Below are 23573 nucleotides of genomic sequence, written 5' to 3'. Positions count from 1 at the left end.
ACATTCAAGTACTGTGGCAGGAGAAGTGGGTCAGCAGTTAAAAGTACTTGCTGCTCTTCTAGAGGACCTGAGTGGTTCCCGTTCCCCACACCTATCAGCTCACAGCTACCTATGCCTCCAGCTCCTGGAGATCCAATGTCCTCTTCTGGCCTCTGCAGGCATCTGCACTCGGGTGTATTACCCTAGCACAGATACATGTACATATGCCTAATTAAAGACAAAATGAATCTTTAGGGAAAAAGGCATCTGTGTATGATACACTATGTAAAGATACCAAGACGAAACATGTATGAAAAACCCTATTGCTTTGTAAGCCATTTTCAAAACACATATTAAAAATTAAAACAATAAAAATGATTGAAATGGTAAATTTACCTTAAGTATATTATGCCAAGATAATAAATATAATGGTTAATAAAAATAATTCCATTAGGATTGATATCCACTGTCAGATGTGGGATGACAATAGAGGACTCTTTTCTTGGAACTAACAGCACTTAATCCTAGTGGCCACCAAGAGATCAGCAGAACCCATGTACTGGACCCCTTAGGCAGGGTATTATTTACAGCTTGGGACCGCCAGTCCAAGTTACCAGCCTCGAGACTCTTTGAAATGGTCTGCTTTATTGACACAGTCTCCTTAGCTGTCCATGTCAGATGGTGTGAACTGAGAAAGAGACTCATAACTGTCATGCTTAAACGAAGGAGAAAAGGAGAGAAAAGAAGCCATAACTTTACCCAGTTCTTAAATGTTCCTACTTGGAGCCAACAGCTCTGTAAATGTTCCTGTATTTTTATAGCATGTATCCATTGTTGAGTGGTGCTTGCTTTTTAGGTCAACTGGCTTCTTGGAGACAAACACCCTGAGGATAATCCAGTCATCTCTGCAACTGAGACTAGAATGAAACTACCTGGTGCCCAAACACGGCGCATTTGACATCTGCACACCATTACTGGAAGCTGCCACAAAGGCAGTGGGACAGCGGTGATCACATCCAGTTAGAGCGCTTTGCAGAAGAAACCAAATAAACACAAACAGGCCTCGGTCTTTGGCTCGTTTACTGCTCTTCTGCAGGCATCTGTGGGAACGAAAGAGAGATGTTTATGTTGAGACGGGAAGTCCAGGTCAGAGGTGAAGGGAGAAAGGATCCAATCCTTATGGAGAACCGAGGACAGGAAAGCAAATGTTAGTAGGAGAAAGTCCATCATTGCCACAGGTAACCAAATATTGTCAGCCTTTGATTTTTACAGGCTGGTGATTTATGGATGATGGCAAAACAGAGAGGCCATTTCTTGAGCTAATGCCCATTTAGACGAGGGGATAAACTTTTGTACTTACTTGCAGCACTCCCACTATCTTAAACGAATACTAAGAAGAGGTTTGTTTGTTTGTTGGAAACAAGGACGCTATTTTCCACTGCATCTTGTGTCATCTGAATGACCTTGCACTTAAAAACTGCAAGGCAGGAATGTATTCGGTTGCCAGGAAATTGTGACTGTCTAACTTAGTGAATCCAAGCTACCCAGAGTACCACTTGAGAAGAATGCAGAACAAAGCGTGGAGCAAGATGCAAACAATAGCATCTGGTGAGAAATGGGCACAGCCTGAACTTGCCTAAAAGCCTGTTCCTGCTTTCCCAACCCCAAAGAAAGTAGGGAAAGGTGTACTTTCCATTGAAAATATAACTTTGACTCCAGCAGACTGTGGCTTAAATAGAGTTCTTAGGGGTGAAGTGGGGACTTGGTGTGTTCCACCCTGAAGATCTTTCCCAGGGCCTTAGAGCTTATTTTGTGGGGACCCTAACTCCTCATAAGCTGGGATGGCATCTCTCCTTTTAGAATCAGTACCTTTATGTCAACTGCAGCAAACCAACATGGTCATGTGGTCATCTCTCTTGTCTATGATAATGTTAGAAAATAGTGGTCACTTTTTAGTTGGTTAGCTCGTTAGTTAATACAAAGTTCTAGAAGGAAAAAGTCCTAGAGTCCTTGACTGAAGTGATATTTGCAAGCACTCAATGCCTGCCCCCATATCCTGGTCAACATTTTCATCCTTTTTAGCCAGAGAGTTTCTTTGATCCACAAACTTGAAAAAGCAATGCCTCCTTTACTCGCCTCTAATACCTCTCTAAGCTGTTAATGATCAATTACCCTACGTTTGCAAAAAAAGCAGAGTGCCTGCAGCAGACTTTGAAGAAAAAGGTTAAAGAGGAGAGGGAAAAGAGAAAAAGGGGGGGGGGCAGTAGGGAGAGGTGAGGAGAGTAAAGAAAGAAAAAGGCAGGACAAGAAACAGCTTAAGTCTTGGCCACAATTGTGTCCTAGTATGATACAGTGAGGGAGCATGCACCCAACACACACATCAATACATGCCCAAGCACACACAGACCCCATACTCATTAAACAACCCAGGCAAACAGCCTAATAGCTCAGTGTGTCATCTGATGTCTTCCCTCTAACCACTTAAACCAATTCTCCATTTTCTCCATCCTACAACTTAATCGCCTGCTCACCATCTTCTCTCTCCACGGCATAGAGACAATGTCTGCTTAAAGAGCTTCATTCCTTTTACAAGCAGCCCAATAAAGATAAGTGGAAATATTTTTTTTAAATCTCTGCGAACCGAAACCTCAGACTGCAAAGATTCCTCACATATGATGTTTTCTAATTGTGACCAGGAGCCAGATGGAATAGCCTAATAAAAGTTACAACGAGGGGCAGGCAGAGCCGTAATGCATATGGTCAAGTGGTCTGCTCTGATATGGAAATTTCTCCTGCGGAATTCAATAGTTCTGTAGGCATTTTCCAGACTTTAATCTCCTCTGCTTGACTTTTCAACTGCAAGTCTCTCTCAGCACTCCAAATCTGCCTTATGACCCATCCAGCCACCTAAGTTTTTTCCATTCTTTCAGCAGAATGTTAGGAAGAAGAGGCGAAGTCCTCCTCTGGATACTAATATCAAATGGAACTTAATTGCTCATTTACTATCTGTGTAGTCATTCACACAGGAACTTCCTTTTGAAGCTGAGTCCTCAGCAGAGAGTACCATCTCAATGATGCTGAGTCCTCAGCAGAGAGTACCATCTCAATGATGCTGAGTCCTCAGCAGAGAGTACCATCTCAATGATGCTGAGTCCTCAGCAGAGAGTACCATCTCAATGATGCTGAGTCCTCAGCAGAGAATACCATCTCAATGATGCTGAGTCCTCAGCAGAGAGTACCATCTCAATGATGCACTTAGGAGCACAGGGTCTCTTTCTTCAGTACTGGTGCTAAGTATCAATGGAGGAGCCTTCAAAAGAATAAGCAGAGGAAGGGATGTGTGTGTCCATTGGGTGTGCGCTCCCATACCATATCACACTAGGACACAATTGTGACCCAGACTAAGCTATTTCTTGTCCTGCTATAGACTGTTCTGGCCTCTCCTTTGTTAAGCAACACCTGTGACTGCCTTCCCCTTTCACAGTAATTTTCCAAATGTCACACAAATAACCTGGAGTCTCCTGTGAGACTCCGGAGTGAGAGGTCGCTGTCCCCATTTACACAAAAAGAGTATCAGAGAGGTCAAGGAATTTGTTCTGTTGTTACTAGGCATTTGGGTCCACAAACCTGCCGCTTCAGTTTTCTTATTCCATACAAATTAGGAGCTAGGAACTAGTGATGGAAAAGAGATTTACAGTTTGGACAAGGGTGGGGACCTAATTTCCTCCCATCCTGACTGTGGCCATCTTTCAACCTCTAGAAAGCCTTGAGACAAAGGCTAGGATGTATGCAAATTAAGCTGTGAGACAGGTTAGCAGAAAGGGAGGGAACCTGGGCCCCAGGCTGCTTTCACTGCCTTCTTTCTCTCTTACAGTAACAGCTTTGTATTCCAGTCTGAGCTGAGAGAAATGAGGTCTTAAAAATACCCCATGTTTGAAAGAGAAAAGAAACCAAATGTTTAGTGAGATGTACGATCTCTACTCATTCCAGGCTTGGCAGAGTTCTTTGTCCTTAAAGGACTTGGCTGGGTGGACAGTGTAAGTTTATTATGTCTTTGAAGGTCAGATTCAACTGACTTTGCCGGTGAAAAGATGCTAGAGGACAGAAAAGTAGAGACAGGCACAAGGGTCTCTCCTTAGGGTGTCATCTCTCCCACTAGGTCTTCCACACCCACACACAAAGTGTACCTGCATAAGAGCCTCCTTTTCACTGTTTTGAAAAGCCACTAGAAAGCCTGCCTTTTGCTAGCCTTTTGTAAAATGAGAAACCCTAAGCATTTCTTGGAATTCACAATCTCGACATAGACATATCCACACATAGCATCAGGACAGAATTGTGATCAAGGCTAAGCTATTTGTCCCTCCATCCTTTTCTTCCCTCAGTTCCTTCTCCTTCCCTGTCTGGCTCTTTCCTGCTGACTACCCATTCAAGGCTAAGGCATGTCCACAAAAGTATCTGATTGTGCCCTTCTCCCCTGGAGCTAATCTTCATGTAAGAGGCATGGTAAAGTCACCTCCAGAGGTCGAATTCTCAGTGGCACTAAGCAGATGGAAAAAACCTACCAAGATCCAAATCACAGCAGAATGAAATATGGTGAGACCTATAAATCCCTGATACAATCATTGAGGGAGTAACATTCTATGTGAACAACATACTGGACTCACAACAGTGTCCAGTGAAGCTTCTCACTGTCTGGAGGGTGGATCACAAGTGACTCATCTTTAAAGATCCCTAGGCATAAGCAGTTGTGTACTTGGAAGGGTCTCTATCATGGTGATAGGGGTCCAGTTTCCACAAAGATCTCCCAGTTCTTGTTTTCCCCAGAATGGATAGAATCTCAGTGTGAACCACCCACTGATCACTCCCTTCCTGGGCCTATTTACTGCACTGTCTCTGATATTGTGAATTACATCTGAAGCCACAGAGGCAGACAAACACAGTGGAGATTGGTACCCAGAAAGATGGATACAAAGTCTAGCAAAATCAGCATATGAAAAATTAGCAAAGGAGAAGGTTAGAACCACCTCTACCCCTCCCCTAGGATGACTAAAACTTGCTGGTAACATTGGTTCAGGTACAGCTGTGTTCCATAGTGGTAGCCTGTGGCTCATTCTGATACCAAGGCGCACACCCACCAAAAGTTAACATGCTAATGAGACATATGACTCATGACGTAGGTAGAGCTGCATATGACAGCAGAGCATGCATGGAGATGCCCAACCAATGAGACATGAAAGCCCAAATCCTGATTGGACTGCTCTTCCTCCAGCTCACTTCTGGTCTCGGAAGTACATCTTTCCCTAATGAAATGTCTCTGCTTCTGAAACCATGTTTCTCCTCAATTTATTGTTAAGCAACAGCAGAAACTGGAGCCCTTCTAGAGATACCTCCTGGACACCAGTATGGCATCCTGAGGCCAGGCTCACAGGTACAAACCTAGCATGGCCTGGACTCTGCTTATGTCTGGTTCCTTAAAAAAAAAAGTCATTTAAGTAAATAAAATTTCCCCCAATACTTACAACTATGCTCTCAATAAATTCAAGGGCCATCCTGGGTTACTCTTTGAGAGCCTATAACTTTGTGAGCATCACGTGTCCAGCCCTGACACATCACACTACAGCTTGATAGTGATGATGCCAATCACTTGGGGAACCCGGGCTCTGTGCCATGCACTCCGGTAACTCCATTATCAACGTTATCTTCTTTATACTTCATTAACCCAAGAGGCATACACTACTATTACTCCCATTGCTGGTGAGAGAAGTAAAGCCAAGGGTGATTTAGAAATTTTCCCTTGGCTAAACAGCTGTCAAGGCAAGATTCAGCTCCTATCTGTCTGATGATTAAAGTCCTGCACTCTTCCCTAGGGTGACATCATTAAATAAGACCCGCCAATGAGAATGTCTGTTCTGGGGCCAATCTAGATATTATTTAACCCAACTTGCTCTGTATATGTTCTGGAAATGTACTTTTCTGGAACTTTCTTGGGTATAACAGGAATGAAAACATCCATCCACGATGGGGAGAAATGGAGATAAAATCTGGAAGAAACATTTGGCAAGCAGTGCTGATGTGGGTCTGGTCAGGGAGAGAACAGTAACTAGACTCTTTATCCCCCTGCATTTGGATAGAGTTAGATCTGTCCTATCTGGCTTAACTATTTCCCAGACTCCTCTCGCTTGTTCACACATCTCCTTTGGTGTGTGTGAGTGTGTTTTCACAGGGAGGGGGAGGTACATGCATATGTGTACATTTGCATTTGGAGGTTGGAGGTCCATTGGGAATGTGGTAATGACCAGCACTTTATTTTGTGACAGGGTCTTTCACTGAACTGTAAGAGAACATGCCAAGTAAGTGAAGTTAGCAAGCCAAAGAGTCTTAGGCAGTGCCTGGCCTCTGTTTCTTAGAGCTGGAATTATTGGGATTATAAGCTTATCCTACCATGCTGGCTTTTCTCAAGTGGGTTGCATCTTGAGTTATACCTACAGAGTAAATGTCTGCCTTCCTGACCACAAAGGTAGCACCTTAACCATTGAGATAACCCCTCAGCCCTTCAACCACTTCTTAATCCAACACCTTCCACTACTGTTGGCATTCCATTCCATTCTTTGTCCCTTCTAACTACAATAATGGTTTAGAAGGGGACACAGAACTATATCAGGTAAAAGAGAATTGAGCCCACAGAGTCAAGGTGTCTTATGATGAATCTCAACAAATTTACAAAGCTCCTACTCATGAAACAACGAAGTACTGGGGAAGGATGGAGAGTCTACGGGTGTAGAAACAGCTCTGGATTCCAGTCCCAGTAGTTACAGTTTGAATAGGAAATGTCCACCATGAGGTTCATGGTTTGACCTCTAAGTTTCTGGCTCTTGAAGTTTTGGAGCCTTTAGCCGGTGTGAGACTGGCAGAATTAGGTCAGTGGGGTTTTGACAGTTCTATCTGCCCCTGGGTCTCCCGCTGATTCTCAGATTCCTGCTTGACTATGATAGAGAACTCTCAGTACATGCTTCAGCTGCACCACCACCACGCCTTCCAAAACCACAATGGACAAGAACTTTGAAAGCCTGAGCCAAGATAAACCTTCCTTCCTTAGAGCTGTTTCTCTCTGGTATTTTGTCACACCACAACGAGAAAACTAACTGCATCCACTGACTGGGTAGGTCACCTCCAACTCATACGATGTAATATTACTTTATATTCTATTTTATTGTGTCATATATCACATTTCATTCTCTGGTGTAGTAGAGCCCCCAAACATCACTAATCACACTCGTCCATGAGAAGGACCGATCTGATCACTTATCTAATATGAACACTGTAACACCAGACGATATCATTTAGATATCTATCCCAAAGTAGATCCTTTTCCCTTGATATCCCACGGGAAGTCCAGTGAATCCCATAACTTGCTTTAAGCAGGCAGGGACACACCCAAAGACAATGGTGTTTTCTCATATGAGAAAGGTTTCCAAGCAACAAGGGTGAACAATCTTTTCCAGTGGAGTAGGAAATCCAGCCGTGCCAGAGGAAAGCTTGGGTTGACAGGATCTCCACACGAAAGTTGATTTTTGTCAGACTTCTCAAGGCAAACAGACACAGAAAGACAAATAGTAAAGTTTCGGGCTGGTTTTATGTTTTCTTTTCAGTCTTTCTTGGAGGGGAGCAACCTCCATGGTCCAGGACAATCTTCTCACCTTTTAAGTGTCTCACCAGCCCTCGGGGCAAACTTACAATCTGTTAACAAAGGAGCATTGTAATCAAGGCTATCAAGCAGAAGGCTCTCTATGGCTGCCTGCTTGGGAAAGAAAGTTTTCCTTTCCCTAGCTAGTCATTAAAGTACTTACATTTAAACCCAGGATATTTCAATGACATCACCATGTGGACCAACCGTAAACCTTTGTGAAAAGTGAAATTACCACTTTAAAAATGTTCTGTAAGCTTTCGTTTTCTTGCATTTTTTTCATGTTTAGAAAAAAAAATACTTTGTAACATTCTCTTGGAGTAGCTGACTTGATTCAGTTAAACCAAGGAAACTTTTTGTGTTTTTTTTTTAAAGGAACTTAAGAACAATGATATTCTTTGAACTCAGTTGAAGGTAGCTATTTAGAATTTGCTAAATTGGATGGTCTGAACACTTCAGTTCTGTTCGGCACACTTATCTGATAAGTCTTTGATGCATATCTCTATTGGTTTGTGGTAAAGGAAAAAAATTAAAGGCAGGTGGGGAGAGCAAGCCAGGAGCCTATGAGGCAAAGCTAGAGCATGTCAGAACATTGTTATTATTGGCTGCGGCCAGAGCTCTGAATCAGTGAATCAGTGCCCTGCATCGGAGGTTAGGTTTGTTTGGTAACACAGGGTGGGGGCCTCTTTGTGGATTCATGTTGGGGGCACAGTGAGCTGAAAGAAAGGATTGGAGCCCCAGAAAGCAGAGAAAGTGTACTCTGGTGGCCAGAGGGCTAAGCAACACAGGAGTGAGGGGGTGACTCTCTCTGCTTTAGAAGGTGGTGACCTCCTGGCTTGTCTGTGCATTGTCACAACTTGTATCCTCAATGGAACACCACCCATCCTGGTGTTTAGTCACCCTCCTCCTGGTTGTGAGATATTTATGAAGCTGAATTCTAAGGCTGAAAATGGCTTTTCAAAATCCAAATGTGATTTAAAAATTAGAGATTTTAATTTAAAGATTTATTTTTATTTTTTTAAATGCATATATAAGTGTGTGAGGCAAAAGGTAGGGTCTGGGCACACATGATAGGGGATGCCCACAGCAGTTCAGCAGAGGATGTCGGGTCCCCTAGAAGTAGAATGGCGGGAAGTTGTAAGCCATTCAGTGTAGTTGCTAAGAACTGAACTCATGTTCTCTGTAGGAACAGTACACACACACACACACTTGCCACTGAGCCATCTCTCCAAGCTCTCCAGCCCCAGATATTTTATATTTTAAAAGACAGTTATTGGGTTTTGCATTTATATTTGTTCCCTTTCCTCCTCCCCATCCTTTTCTAGAAGCAGAAAGTTCAAGAAGAAGAAAACAAACTGCAAAGTAAGAGACAGGTAGGCAAAGTTAGGCTGCCCTGCCTAACTGGGCTCCCTCCTCTGGCATGATGCCACGAGGTCTCGGCCTCTAGCCCAGCTGCCTCGGGTTTTCTTCCTCTGTAGAGGAAAACCTCACCTACTTTACTCTTTATGTTTAACCCATATTTCCTGGTCAGCAGGTTACCACTGAAACAAAACATTGTTAAGCACTCAAAAAGACTCAATTCAGGCCCAGAGACTCAGACACGGTCCTCGAGAGGAAGGCCCATCACCTCTGAAAGCCTTCAGAGCCTTGCGAACAGGAGAAAGGAAGGTTTGTTTCATATACTTCATGCCTGCATTATTTATGCACCAACTTTAGTAGGCGTTAGAAAAATAAATAAATAACCCGCTGGAACCCCAAGCAAAGCTCTGGCATAGAGAGCTAGCCTTCTAGAAGCAATGGTCCCTGTGTGTCCACCATCCCTATGAAACCATTTCCATGAGGCAACAGCCAACATCTTCAAACCCTGGGGGCCGCCCAGGAAAAAGGTGCATAGAGAACGACCCAGGACCCCCGCCAGTGGATGGAACATTCGATTCTGTGGTCCACAGCATTACCAGGAGCCCAGAAACTTGACAATGAGTTTACCTCTGTGGCATGGTAGTAAGGATTGCTCTTCTCTCTCAGTGAGACTCTAAGTTTGAGCCCCACTCCACAGAACACCACCCTGTCACTACCACACAGGGAAGCAGGGAATCATGGGAGTTATCATGGGAAAACTTTTCTCCTTAGCTATGCATAAAACTGTTCTCCACAGCAGCATCGCCATTTGACAGTCACACAAACAGTGTACAAGGCTCCGGCACCTGGACAGCATTACAGACAATTGCTATTTTCCTCCTTCAGGCTCTGTGTGAACTCATCTCCTCCTTCTCCCCTTGCCTTCATCCCAACAGCTATCATACCGATGAGAGCTCATTTTCATTCAAGGCTTAGCACAGCCCAGAGATTTTTACAGAAAACAACAGGGCTAACCTGTGTGTCTGCTGCCATTTTAATGGTGAGGAAGTTGACAGGTTAGCAACCTGTTCAATTACACAAAGTGGGAAAAGTCTAGATTCTAAGACAGATTTTAATAAGCTACTACAACCTGTGCCCTTAGGTGACTAAGGGCAGTCCAAGTCATTGATGACATATGGACTGCCTGTGACATGTATTCATTGGAAGCCCGAGTGATAACTAAAGGGAGGAACAGGGTGGTTGTCTGTGCCAGGATGCTAAGGTTGGCCCTGTCAAGAGCCTGCATCACTCACCTTCCCTTAGCACAGGAACTCTGGATGGCTCTGTCCTCAGGCCAGTCAGTCAGGTAGGCTTGCTTAAATTCAGGTTCCCGGATGCTATGTAGAAACCAACATTACAGCAGAAACTAGAACTGCCCCAGGATCTCCATTTTTATCAAGCTCCCCAGGTGATATTTACAGGCTACATTCTGAAAATCACACATTAGATCAAAACTTCTCTCCAAAGCCTGAGAACCTGAATCCAGATTCTCTGCACCAGGCCCAAGCTAGGAACGGTGGCAAGGGTTGGAACCCCAGCTCCAGTTGAGGAGGAGATCAAACAGAATCCAGCAGATCGTAGGGGCTGGCTCAAAAGCTGGTCTGGCCAAAATAATGTGCTATAGATTCTATGAGACACCTGCCTTAAAATCTAAGGTGAGCACCAATAGAAAAAAAACATCTACATTAACCTACTCCCTTCACATGCACAAACATACACACACACACACACACCACATTCATAATCTATAGTCAAACTGACCTAGAAACCAAGATTTTCTAACACTAAGTTATTGTTCTTATTTGTCTATATTTTTTACTTTAGGATCATTTTCTGTTGTAGTGATAGGGAGGTAATGAGGGGCGTTTTTCAGTGCTTGTCCTATGACACACTGATACAGCAGTAATGAATGCTCCTCAAGCAAGACTCATTATTTCTTTCCTCATAAAACATTTTTAAGAAGGACAAAGACAAAAAAAATCCCTTGCCCAATAAATAAATAAATAAATAAATAAATAAATAAATAAATAAACAGGGTAATTCAAACAACCACTAAGCTACTTGGTTTCTTTTTACTTTAGTGAATTTGGGTTTGGTTTGGTTCGGTTTTTGGTTGTGTTGGGGGGGGGGGTGAGGTTGGGGCTTTGGGTTTGTTTTTGTTTTGTTTTATTTTGTTTCCCCTTGAAAGATTCTGGTGATCTATAGTCTGCAAGGCCCGCATTCCTTACAACGTTCTTAGTCTGCACTTCTTTTTGGGAAACTCTGAGGTTGGTGTTCCCCCAGGAATGATGCCAAGATTTGTTCCAGGGATCTGCCCATAGGGTCCCCCAGCTTATGGAAGACAGGTTGGGGCATCCCTGCTGGTGTGGAAGACAGATTGGGGCATCCCTGCTGGCATGCAATAAGATTTGGTCAAGCCCCCAAGGACGACCTTTGTTTTGGTAGCACTGCTATGGACAAACTTCACATTTCAGCCCTGGATTATCTGGTGGAGAGCCCCTTGGCTGTATGTGAGAGACTGGAGAGCCTACAGAGGTGAGAACCTGGAGTGGGGCTTCTAAATCCTGCCCTCAATTTTGGAAGGGCCCACCACTGTTTCCTGAAGGTCATTTATTTATATACCACTTCAAAATGTAATTTCCTTTCTGCCTCCCTTTCCCACCGGTGCTATTATTAACCTCTCTCTTTTTAAACAAGCTGAGAGTTCTAGCCAAATTCACTGAAGAGGCCAACTCTGCGTTAGCCTTGTGGGTGACAAGCAATACCAACCGTTGGAAATAGAAGGTCTCCATTCTCTCATATCAGACCCCTGGAAATTAGGAACCAGACAGACTTGATAATCAGCACACCCCACGGCTACATTTGAGCAACAGAATCAGTACCTATCTGGGATTCTAACCTAGAGTTTCCTCCCTCCTTGTCAAAAGGTGTATCAGCAACTGTTAGAGGGCTGTTGGATCGATTATCCACTGATCAACAGAGATACACCTAGAATTATCAGAAAATTAAAGGATACTTGAAGATTGATGTCCCTTAAAATAAAATCTAATATCCGCCTCACTTGTACTTTTCTGGTCCTCTGGTAGGGCCCATCCTTCAGTTAATAATGCAGGTGAAGGCTATGTCACACTCTCCTGCCACCTCCAGGCTGTTGTGACCTCTCCCCATTGACCTCCTATGTCTTTACTGGGCATAGATGCTAGGTCCTGTCACACAGAGGAACTGGCAGCACTGTCACCCTTTCCAGCTGACAGCAACCTTTATTTCCTTGCTGGTGGGCCTCGTGCTTCAAACAATGAGATGTGCACAGGTGACATGCCTTCAACGACACCTGTGCTCGGACATCTTTTCTCCTGCCACTTATAAATTGTGCAGTACAGCCTGGAAGAGGCACCTCTATCTGATCTCCGCGGGCCTTTCACAGACACGAAGCCTTGAAAGCTCCAGTTACAGAGACCGTTTCAATCCTTTTCAGCCTCTAAAGGCTCCTATTCAACCCACAGTGCCACACTCTCCAGAGATGGGCAATTTTCCATCTGGATGACCTGGGTATCCACCAGGTCACCTAATACCCACACGTGTTAGTTACTTTCTCATTACTGTGACCAAAACACATGCAAGAAACAGCTTCAAGGAGCAAAGCTTTGTTTTGGTTCCCAGACTCAGGAGGTTGCAGCCGAGCATGACAGAGAACTTCATGGTGAGGAAGCACGAGGCAGAGGTTGTGGACGTGATGTCCGAGTAGGATAGCTAATAAAAGATAGGCATACCAAGGGGCTGTAAACCTACAAAGGCCTCCCCCTAATGGCCTATTTCTCCAGCTAGTCTTTCTGCTTCCCCAGAACATATTGGTCTTCAAAATGGTGCCACAAGTTTGGGAATAAGCATTTGGGGGACATTTCAGATTCAAGACAATAAACTATGCAGTTGCATTTCTAGGATGAAACTTATGAGTCATTGGTTTGAAAATTTTCTCCCAGATGATTCCAACAGGTAACCAAGTGTCCAGGACTCATAGACCCCACCCAGGTATGCCCAACCTTTTGACACAACAACATAACGTTGTTGTCTACAAATTTCTTGCTTGAGAACTGCACAATTAAGTCACACTTTAAAAAAAGGTCACATACACACAATCTCATAAAGTCTTAAGTATGTTTATGGTTTTTATATTGGGTTGCCATGTGCACAGCTGTTCTAGGAACATTAGTTGAAAAGCATGAATCATAGGATACCTGCAATACATGACCTTCAAGAGTCAGATCCAAGGCTCTGTATATTAAACACTTGGGGAGACGTGTAATAGGGGAAGTTTTAGTAACCAGGTTGAGCCCTGCCTCCACAGTATATGGATGAAGACACAGAAGCCCCAAGTCATACAGCCAATAACCAGAGCTCAATGGTAGCTGAACTAAAAGAAAGATCCTTGTATTCAAACTCTCTGTCCCTTCTTGCAGGAGAGCATCTATCCAGCTTCCAACCTTTCATCACTACAGTTTCTGAATATGTTTTCTGCCTAGCCTGTATTTTATCAATGGCTCACTCATCTGTCCCCAGATGTCCTAACACCTACACCTTTTACCATGTTGATGTCACTGGTCCTACCTGAAATAACAATCGGAAATCTTTTGGCTTAACTCAGCTCCACAGTTGACTTTAAAGTCGGCCTCGCTTCCTGTGAAAGCTTACTTAGCCACACTCCAGCACACTCCACCTCGGCCTTCTCTTGACCCCTGTGTGCGCACAGGTTAGCACCGAGTTATTCTTTAACAGCCCAGGATAGACTTTCCCGGAGGGCAGAGACCATGGCTTATGCTCTTATATCTTCTTCCCAGTGCACTTAGAACAAACACACAGCAAAAGCTCTTCTACCCAGACAGAAAGGCTCAAGGCTTATTCAAGTGCACCTCCTTCAAAATCACCTTTTGGGCCTCTTTCAGCAGTGTGTGGCAAGCGGGGAAGGGAAGAATTACTCTTACTCTCTCTGTTTCCCTTCCTTAGTTCATTTTGAAAGAATGGCCTTGAGGTTTATGTCACTTGCAATCAAGTGGCAACAAACTTGATGCCGAGAATACATAACTTTTCAAGAGATCAGCATGACATATGCATAGATATTACAATGTGTCTCCTTCTATGTGCAGTCTTTCTGCAAATGTCAATGGCTTTTCGGGATAATAGACAATCCTGGGTGATTGCCACACCTGCTTGTGTCCTGCTAGCAGCCACTTGGAGCTAGAAATAAGCAGAAAATCCCCCTAATGCCTCCGGGAATAAAGTGGCACACACATGGCAGCTCCTTTATTAGCTCTGCAGCACTTAGCTCCATTGGTGCCTCCAAGCTGGTAAGTGGTGAGCTTCTAAACCCGAGCTTCGGGTTTAAGGTTTCTCATTAGAAGACTCTCCACTTTCTAATGGGTTTCATTAGAGCTTTTCAAAACTGTATGAATTGTCTGTCTGTCTGTGTGCACTGCTTGTACACCTACCTGTATGTGCACATGTGTGTGCATGTGTGAGTGCCTCTATGTGTGTGTGTGTGTGTGTGTGTTTCCAGGCAACATATAAACTGTCTTGTAAGAGATTAACATAGACATGTTTCTATGCTGGTAGAAATGCCCAATGATGCAGCCACATCGGAACACTCAATTACTATAGGATCCAGTAAGTCCCCCTCTTGTATATGTAGCTGAGAGAAATGAAAGCACACACCCACACAAAACATATATATGTCCATAAAACCTTATTCACAATAGATACAAAAAATGGTAACAATATGAACAAATGTCCATCAGCAGATGAATGAATAAATAAAATGTGATTCATCCATAAAATGGAATGTTTAGTCATGACTAGGAACACACACTACAACACACGGGAGCCTTGAAAACATGGTTAGTGAAAGAGGCTGCACACAGAAGACTACATATTTTATAATCCCATTCACATGAAATAGCAAATTGCCACAGGCAGAAAGGAAATTCATAGTTTTCTAGGGATGAGAGGAAGGGACAAGTTGAGTGGACAGGGAAGTGGTTACCAAAGGGCATGGAGCTGCTTTGGCACAGGTGAAAATGGTCTCCAATCCTTCTGATGGTTGTTGCACAGCTGGGTATACTACAAACCACTGGCCCATTATAAATAGGTGAATTTTGAGGTGTATGAGTTATATCCCAATAAAATTGCTACCAAAAAAAACCCCTTTTTTAAAAATTAAAAGTTGATACCCTCAACCCTTCATCCTTTCTTCTTTTAAGCAGTACCAGCAGCAGCAGGTCCTTCAGACATCAGCTTCTTCATCAGGAAAAGGTACTTGCATCATTTTAAGGACTAAATAAAATAATGCACGTGGATGATTTAAGTCTATCTACATTTTCTGTTATTCTCTAACTCCTGGAAGAATACTAGACCAGGAGCCTTCTGCTGTAAGGGACCTCAGAGTCTGTTGAAGAAACAAAGCAACAGCAATTACATAGGTAAGTGTTAACCACATACCGTTTCACCAATGTCCAAGAGCACAAAATAACAACCCTGAGCCTGAGTTATATATGAATAAAGGCTTAGGCCAAAAGCTCGGGCCTGTCCACTAACTAGCTGATAAGCCCATTACCCATTTGTTCTATTCTATGAGTGCCACATGACTTGCTACCTCTCCTCAGAGTTCCGGGTTGAATCCTTCCATGCCTCTGACTCTATCCCTGAAATCCTCTCTCTATACCAGATTTTCCACCTCCTTATTTCCTGCCCAATTTCATAGGCCAACAGCCTTTTATTGACGGGTAAACCATCCACACATTGCACAAAGAGTCCCTCTACAGAAGAGGGCTCAAATAAGAAGAGGGCTGGAGGAATATGGCTCAGTGAGCAGAGCACTTGTCCTGTGTCATGATTAGCTTTAATCGACAACTTGATGTAATCTAAAGTCAGTGGGGAAGAAAGGCTCAATGAAGGATTGTCTGGATAAGTCTGGCACGTGAGCATGCCTGTGGCGGATTGTCTTGATTGTTACCTGAGGTGGGGAGAAGCAGACCACTACTGGTGGTGTCACCCCCTAAGCTTGAGTCCCGGCCTACCGAGGACAGGAGAAAGTAAGCTGAACACGAGTTCCTCCTCTCTGCTCTTAGCTGTGAGTGTGATGTGAGAAGCTGTTTCAAGTTCCCGCTGCCCTGACTTCATGGCTATGGTGAATTAGAACCTGGAATTGTGAGTTAAAAGAAACCCTTTCTTTGGAAAATTGCATTTTGTCTTCGTGGTTTGTCACAGAAACGGAAACGAAACCTGGACACCAAATGTGAGCGTGAAGACCCCAGTGTGACTGCCCAGAACCTGTGGAAAAGACAACATAGTAGCACATATCTGTAATCTCAGTGCTCCTTTGTGGAGACAGGAGATGAGAGATAGGAGAATCCCCCAAAGCTTAAGGGGAAGCTAGTCTGCTGTATACAATGACAAACAACAAAATGGGGGCTTTTTTTATTAGATATTTATTTCATTTACATTTCCAATGCTATCCCAAAAGTCCTCCACATGCTCCCCCACCCACTCCCCCAACCACCCACTCCCACTTCTTGGCCCTGGCGTTCCCCTGTACTGAGGCATATAAAGTTTGCATGACCAATGGGCCTCTCTTTCCACTGATGGCCGACTAGGCCATCTTCTGATACATATGCAGCTAGAGACACGAGCTCCGGGGGGCGGGGGGGTACTGGTTAGTTCATATAGAAGGCAGGGACCAACAATCAAGAACATCCTTGATCTCCACATATACTTTGTGGCAAGTGTACACATGCATGTATGTGAGCAAGTATACATACCACCCACATACATACATTATGCATGTGTATACATCACAATACACATATCATATACACATCACATGTATCACACAAACATCATATGTATACATCATATGCACACAATAAAAAAAAATAAGTATGTCTCAAAATGCTTTCTTCAGTGCTCCAGCCCAACCCCATTTCTTAACTCCCTCCTCATCCCCGATGTGAAAGGGACTTCAAAGATTCTCCTCTCCAGGCCTGCATAATTTCCCCTCTGCAAACTGTCATTTAAGCCACTACCTTAATGTCTCAGAACTTCTGGAGACTTGGAAGAGCTCAGAAGGAAAGCATAGTATGCTTAATTAGAGCGATGGATGGAAGGCAAATGGAAGGCTCCTTACCTGCCAGGCACACCTCACACATCTTCCCTGGCTGAGAAAAATTCCATTCTGAAGGGCACTGAAGCTATTGCTATCTGGAGCAGCCAGCCAGTGAGAAATTATGCTCCGGGTTTCAGCCCAGCCAGCTTTCATTACTGTTGAAAAATATCACCTCATAATTCAACCCAGCTCAAGCCTTACCTCCTCTCTGACTTGTTGGCCATCCCAATCCTCGGCAATTACTCCCACTGCCGAATTCCTCTAGGATGGATGTGATAACATATGAAATCACCCAGGACTGGGGCCAGGATATTAGCAACTACTCAAAACCTATCTATCTCCCGGAGATCCACTAACACTTATTATTGGCAAAGGTCCTTGGGCTCTCAGCAAACTCAACCTGCATTGTTGTCTTTTATGTATCTATTTTCCATTTCCCCAACCCATCTGAAAGCCTGAGGAGGACGAGATCCCATGGTACCCTGTCCCACTTCCCAGAATAATGAGTTCCACTGTAGGAAGGTCCCCAACTAGCATTTGTTTATAGAGATACTACCCAACTCCCCCAACCCTGACTTGAAGAATATCTCGGAATGTGTCAGAGGGGCAGAGCAAATATTCTGTGAGTTAAAGGCTTGCTCTACCACTGAGACACTTCCAGTCATGCTTTACAAATAGAAGAGAGAATTGATTTCCAGAGGAAGGCTGTGCTTAATAAATGATAACATGTACTCTAGCAATGTTTCCAGCCTGCTGCTCTGACCCTCCTCCAGTCTCTACCCAGTTGGCATTATGAACACAGGGCTGGTTCTCCAGGGAGGCGGGGTGAGCAGTATTACAGTGTGTTGAAACATCTAAGTATGAAGACATGATTTTGCAGACTACTCCAACCTCCTCCTTGTTAGGCATGTTACAGAATAACTCTGGGCCTCAGTTTCTCTATGAGGCACTTGTGGAATAATGCAATCTACATCTGCTCACATTGTTAAAGGGACAGTGCTCAGGAAATGGCAATTAAAATCATCACAGCGGTTTCATCAAGAACTTCCAGAATGGCCCTCATCAACCTGTGGCAACCTCTATCTTCAAAAATATTTAATTACGATTCATGACAGTAGCAAAATTCCACTTAGGAAATAGCAATGAAAATAACTATATAGTTGGGTGGGTACCACAACCTGAGGAGCTCTATGAAAGGATCATAGCATTAAGAAAGGTTGAGAACCACTAGTCTAGGAGATCCTGGGGCATTCTGTATGTCGGGGAAAAAAGAAAGAAGAAAAAATCTGTCCCTGATCAAAAGACATCAATAAGTATAGTTTTCACCCTCTTGCCCAAGAAGCTTATTGCAGAGACAGAGGCTACTGCAGAGATCCACAGCTGTTCAAAAAACAGAGAACAAGTACCCTCCTTAACTACACAAGGAGAATAATTCCTACCATTCACTCTCCTATGACAAAGGCCATTACTATCAAATGTCTTATTTTGTCTTCTGGGTATTTAACAAAACTACATCTTTGAAGATAAGGGTATTTATGAGTCGCAGACCTTATCAGTAAAAAGGGAACAAACATGATAACGTGTAACTTTTAAGCCACAATCATACAGACTTCCCACACACATGTCTCTCCATTCTTCACCCCTCTGACTGGCTGTTTGTAGATATGTGCTCTAAATGACAGATCTTCCATCTCTCTGAGTCCTTGAATATCTGGATGAGGTGGAGATCCCACCCATCACCCGCCCCATCCTTGAAACCATAGTCCAGGAATCGAACTGAACTGTCTGTTTAGAAAAAATAATCTGTGTGTTAAGTCACCAAAATCAGGCATTCATTATGCCAGCTTTCTGTTAATCCTAATACTTATCCATATAGATTTTTGCAAACAATTAAATGAAGTAAGTATGCATTAAACATCAAAGTCATAATAGCTCAATAATGGTTAACTCCTTTCCTCTTGTGGGCCTGCTATGCACCTGAAAATATCATTTTTTTTCCTTCAGAAGCAAAGTTTTCTAGGAATATTTAAACAATAGGTTGGTACTAGCCCCTGGACGCTTATGATCAAGCGCCATCTTGAGAGGCTTCTGATCTGTGATCTGGCATACAGTGTTTGGTTTGCTTGATGCGACATCTATGATTACCCATAGGAGACCTTTACCATGACTACTCCCATTTCCTCACAGAAGTGGGGTTTGGGGGATGTCAGCCGACTCTCAACTGCGATTCCAGCCAGCATTCCCTTCTGCACCCCAGATGCATGTGGCCTTGGGGGATGCATGGGCCAGAGTTGCATGGGAGATGAAACGCTGACTGGTGTAGGGACTCCAGCAGTGTAAACGTTGTGACTTATCACCACATTGTGGCAGGGGTGGGGCTTGGCAGGGATGAAGCTGCCAAGTCAGATCCTTGCAAGGAAGGCCAATTAACTCTTAGGTTCCCTATCTTGATTTAGATGGAATACTTCTTTGGTCTGATGGCTTCCTATCTGGAGTGAACAGGCATTTCTGTGTGTTTCCCAGGAAAAGTCAAGTGGTAACTCGAACTAGAACTCAAAGCCAAGAAAGTTGACGGTCTGATAATAAAGACATCCCCCTTCATTCAGTGGATGCAAGGCCATTTCAGATTTCCTGCAACTGGCTAAATTGACCTATTACTCACTAGACAGTCTATAATCATATATAAGGCATCTTGCTTTCTTTTCATGCTTGCTGTGACCAATTTGAGACTATTTCTTTCTATGTATCTCTTAAGATGAAATATTTTTCATAATCTGAAAAAATGCCATAAAAGTTATAACCCTGTGAACGAAAATCTAAAACTATGGTTTCTACTCCATTAACTCTTTGTCAATGACCTAGCTTAGATCTTCTAAATATCCATGTGGAAGGCAAATTCTGGCCATGCAGGAGGGTGAAGTAGAGGAGAACATGTCAGGATGGCAGAGATAGGGGCATTGAAAGATTAGAGTAACAGAGGCAGAGAAACAGAAACTCCAAAAAGCCAGCCCTAATGGATAGAAATGTTACAAGGAAAGAAACTGTGGCCATCTACCAAAGGCAAAGAAAGAAGTCGGAAGAAATAATGACGTTAGTCATTTCTATTCCATGGGGAAAATGACTTTAGATGAACCTTTATGTTTGCGGGAGGCAGGGTCAGAGCTAAGAATTAATTTGGGTGATTCTCTGTCCAGTACATACTCTGGGCACCCTTGGGTTATTACAGCCAGTGAGCATAATGGTCAGAGAAGTGAGTGACCAGGCTGAAGTCCCTAGCCACAAAGTGGTCTCTTACGATGTAGGTACACCAGCAAGCCTAACAGTCAACATGGGTGAAGACCCATGACTCGGCACCTAGTTAGGGAAGGCATTGGAGAGGGGAATTCATTTTTAAGCTCCATTTGAGGATTCTGTGGTCTCCTGGACACTCTTTGCAAATTCTCCAGTGATGTCTTAAGCACCCTAAACAATTCCCCAATAGATCCGTCCAAGATTAATTGGAATGTTCCAAGTGAGAATCATTTTTCCAGGGAACGCCAGAGAACAAACTTGAAGATCAAGACATAACCCCCAAATTGACAAAGCCTCCTTACAACCTGGTCACGCATCTCCCTTCTGGACCCAGAGTCTGCCATAGCACTTGCTAGCTGACTTTTGTACAGCCAAGCATGAGCTCCCACCCCATGCCTGATGCTTCACTTTGGAAAAGAGGGAATGATGAGGCGGAGGCACAAAATCTGCATGAGTGGGGGAGAAATATTTCCAGCAAAAGTGTCTATTAAATTAATATAGTGCTCTCCCGAGAGCACTGGAGCAACTCAATATTGAGCTGAGGAAGTGACAAGAAGGATCTCACTGATGACTCTGTCTGCCCCTGGGACTGTCTCTGCTGCTTGTTTTTCTGCTCCTCGGCCTGCCTGCTGGACATTTTCTTTCAGACACTGTAACTCTGCACACGTGTACAAATATCCACAAGCGTGCATGCACGAGTGTGTCTGTTTGCAGGAACTATGGTGTCAGAGTTCTACCATACACCAGTATGTTATTTTGCTAGAAGGTACAGACCTCGAGTTCATGACAGTGTTTTGATGTCCAGGCTAATGCATACTGAGAGTGTGATATATATTTTTTCAGGTGTTTGTGTCTGATCAGAAATACTGACGCCGTACAAAATCATTGTGGTGGAGATCATTTTTGTGACAAACCACAAAGGCCCGGGAAGGAGAGAGAAACAACTTTAATTTGCAAAACTCACACCGTCTAGACCTCTTCGGTGATTTATAAAGCTTCATGTCATTTCGTTCGGACTTTCAGTACAGAAATTCTAGGTGGCTATTTCTTCCTGGGACTGAAAATATACATGTAATTAATAAAATTTAATTCTTTGCTCTTTCTTTCCCTCAAAAAAATAAATTACCTGACCTTCAAAACATGTCTGCGTCTAACTTCGTTAAGGGTTTGCCTTTGTGTTTTCTTTTGGTAGAAGCCCAGCGATTTAGTTCAAGCTGTCACTCAAAGTCTCTGGGTTAAAAGGTCTCTATGTATTTATCTTGGTGCTGGTATTAACCAGTTAAATGGTTGGATAGCAGTCAAAGACTGAGAGACACAGATATTTGAGAAGTCAAACATTTGGTACTTGAGAAATGACAGAAGAGCTTTGGTGGAGTTTATTACCCACTAATTATTGAATAAGCAGAAGAAGTTGTATATTTTTCCAGCCTCCGCAATAAGAAGTCACTGAAAGCCACACATACCATTTACAAATAGTAGACAGAAATTGCTCTGCAGACCTATTACAAACAGAGGCTCCAAGGATCTTTTGATTTTTTTTTTTAACTGCTGACATCTAGAGACCAGAAAATGACACAATCAGCCCTCCCCTACCTGCGAACATGTACACACATACACACACACACACACACACACACACACACACACACACACGAGAGAGAGAGAGAGAGAGAGAGAGAGAGAGAGAGAGAGAGAAGACTCAGGATGGTCAGCCACTGTGACTATGAGTAAGGCAGGAACTTTCTACACTCCCGATGCTAGAATCCACCCTTAAACATCGCCAGCTGCCCTCCCAGCAAGGGTCACCTTCCCGACTTCCTCGCATCTGTCAGTAACTCTGCCAGTCTCTGAAGCAAGAAATCAGTCATCATTGGCTACTCTCTGGCCTTCAACCCCTATGTGCAATCTGTGACCAAGCCCTGTCATCTCCACTCACAAGCCTCTCCATTCACCTTCTCTTTCACAAGGGAGGAAGATTTTTAGCATAAACAAGCAAAAGACTGCTGGGCAGATACATTGCTCAGCATCTGCCCCCTAACCCAAGCTTCCACTGGCCTCCAGCACAATCCTACCCTGCCTGTTCTGAGCAGGGAGTCCTGGAGACTGGATGCACCCTGAAGGTGCACAGGAAGAAGTAACTTTTCACCTCAACAACGTGACTTCAAACTTCAAACCTTCAGACCCATGAGAGAATAACTTCCCGGTGTTCCGGTCACCTGAGTTTATTACAGCTGCCACAGAAAACTAATATGAGAACAGAGAATTATCCAGATAATTAGCAGCTCATCTGAAATAGGTTGCCCTGCTGCTGTAAGCTTGCAAACATAAACCAACTTCCTATTTATGTTAGTTCTCTTCTTTACATTGGATAGGCATGACTATGCAACTGCCTGGCGTTATTTGTTATAATGATGGTCATTACCGTCACCATTTTTAACCACTGTCTATAAGATGCCAAGCTCTGGTTGTGTCAAGCACCTCAGGCTCTCTTGACATTATCAACTGAACCCTTTGAAGATGTTGGGTTGTAAGAAAGGGTAACCTGGAAATAAATTCATCTTCTTTCTCTCAGTATTTACAGTTCTTCCCAACAAAAGCATCAAATTCTACTTTTCTACACAGTTTTTTTTTATGACACAGCAGCTGAAGGACGCAGCCAGCCTCCAGTTCTACACTTTGCTGATGAACTTCCTGTTCTTGTACACTGTCCACACTGAGGAAACACCAGGGCTTCTCCCCAGCTTGGACACAAAACCACATGCGACTTGGATGTCTTCACTTGTTTGGTTTGGCTTGGTTTTATATTGGCTTCCAAGCCACAACTGTCTGACCTCAACCTCTCAAATGTTGAGACCTTTTTTTAAGATAAGGTATCATTGTTAGGGTTTTGGCTTGGCAAATCAATTGGGACCAAGGAATGCCACAGAGGTGACATCACACAACAGATCTCACACAAGAGAATGAGGAGGAAGTGAAAGGTAACCTCTTAGTAGGGGACAAGCAGGAGACAGAGACTGAGAGACAGAGAGTGAGCTGTAATGGTAAGAACCATTTCAAGGGTGTGCATGC

General features: G+C 43.6%; 1 protein-coding gene across 3 annotated transcripts in view; it reads right to left on the bottom strand.

Moving 5' to 3' along the window:
* Positions 1-502: 502 nt before the first annotated feature.
* LOC115031292 (uncharacterized) overlaps positions 503-23573 on the bottom strand; it is a 96119-nt gene continuing 73048 nt past the window's right edge. For all 3 annotated transcript variants that reach the window (XM_085841057.1, XM_085841024.1, XM_085840976.1), the window contains one exon: positions 503-1079. The gene's annotated coding sequence lies outside the window, so the exon portion shown is untranslated. The remainder of the gene's footprint in view (positions 1080-23573) is intronic.

The sequence above is a fragment of the Mus caroli genome, unplaced genomic scaffold, assembly GCF_978045245.1.
Source record: "Mus caroli unplaced genomic scaffold, Mus_caroli_1 scaffold_1, whole genome shotgun sequence".
NCBI classification, from domain to species: domain Eukaryota; kingdom Metazoa; phylum Chordata; class Mammalia; order Rodentia; family Muridae; genus Mus; species Mus caroli.
This window is presented reverse-complemented; position numbering and strand designations above follow the sequence as displayed.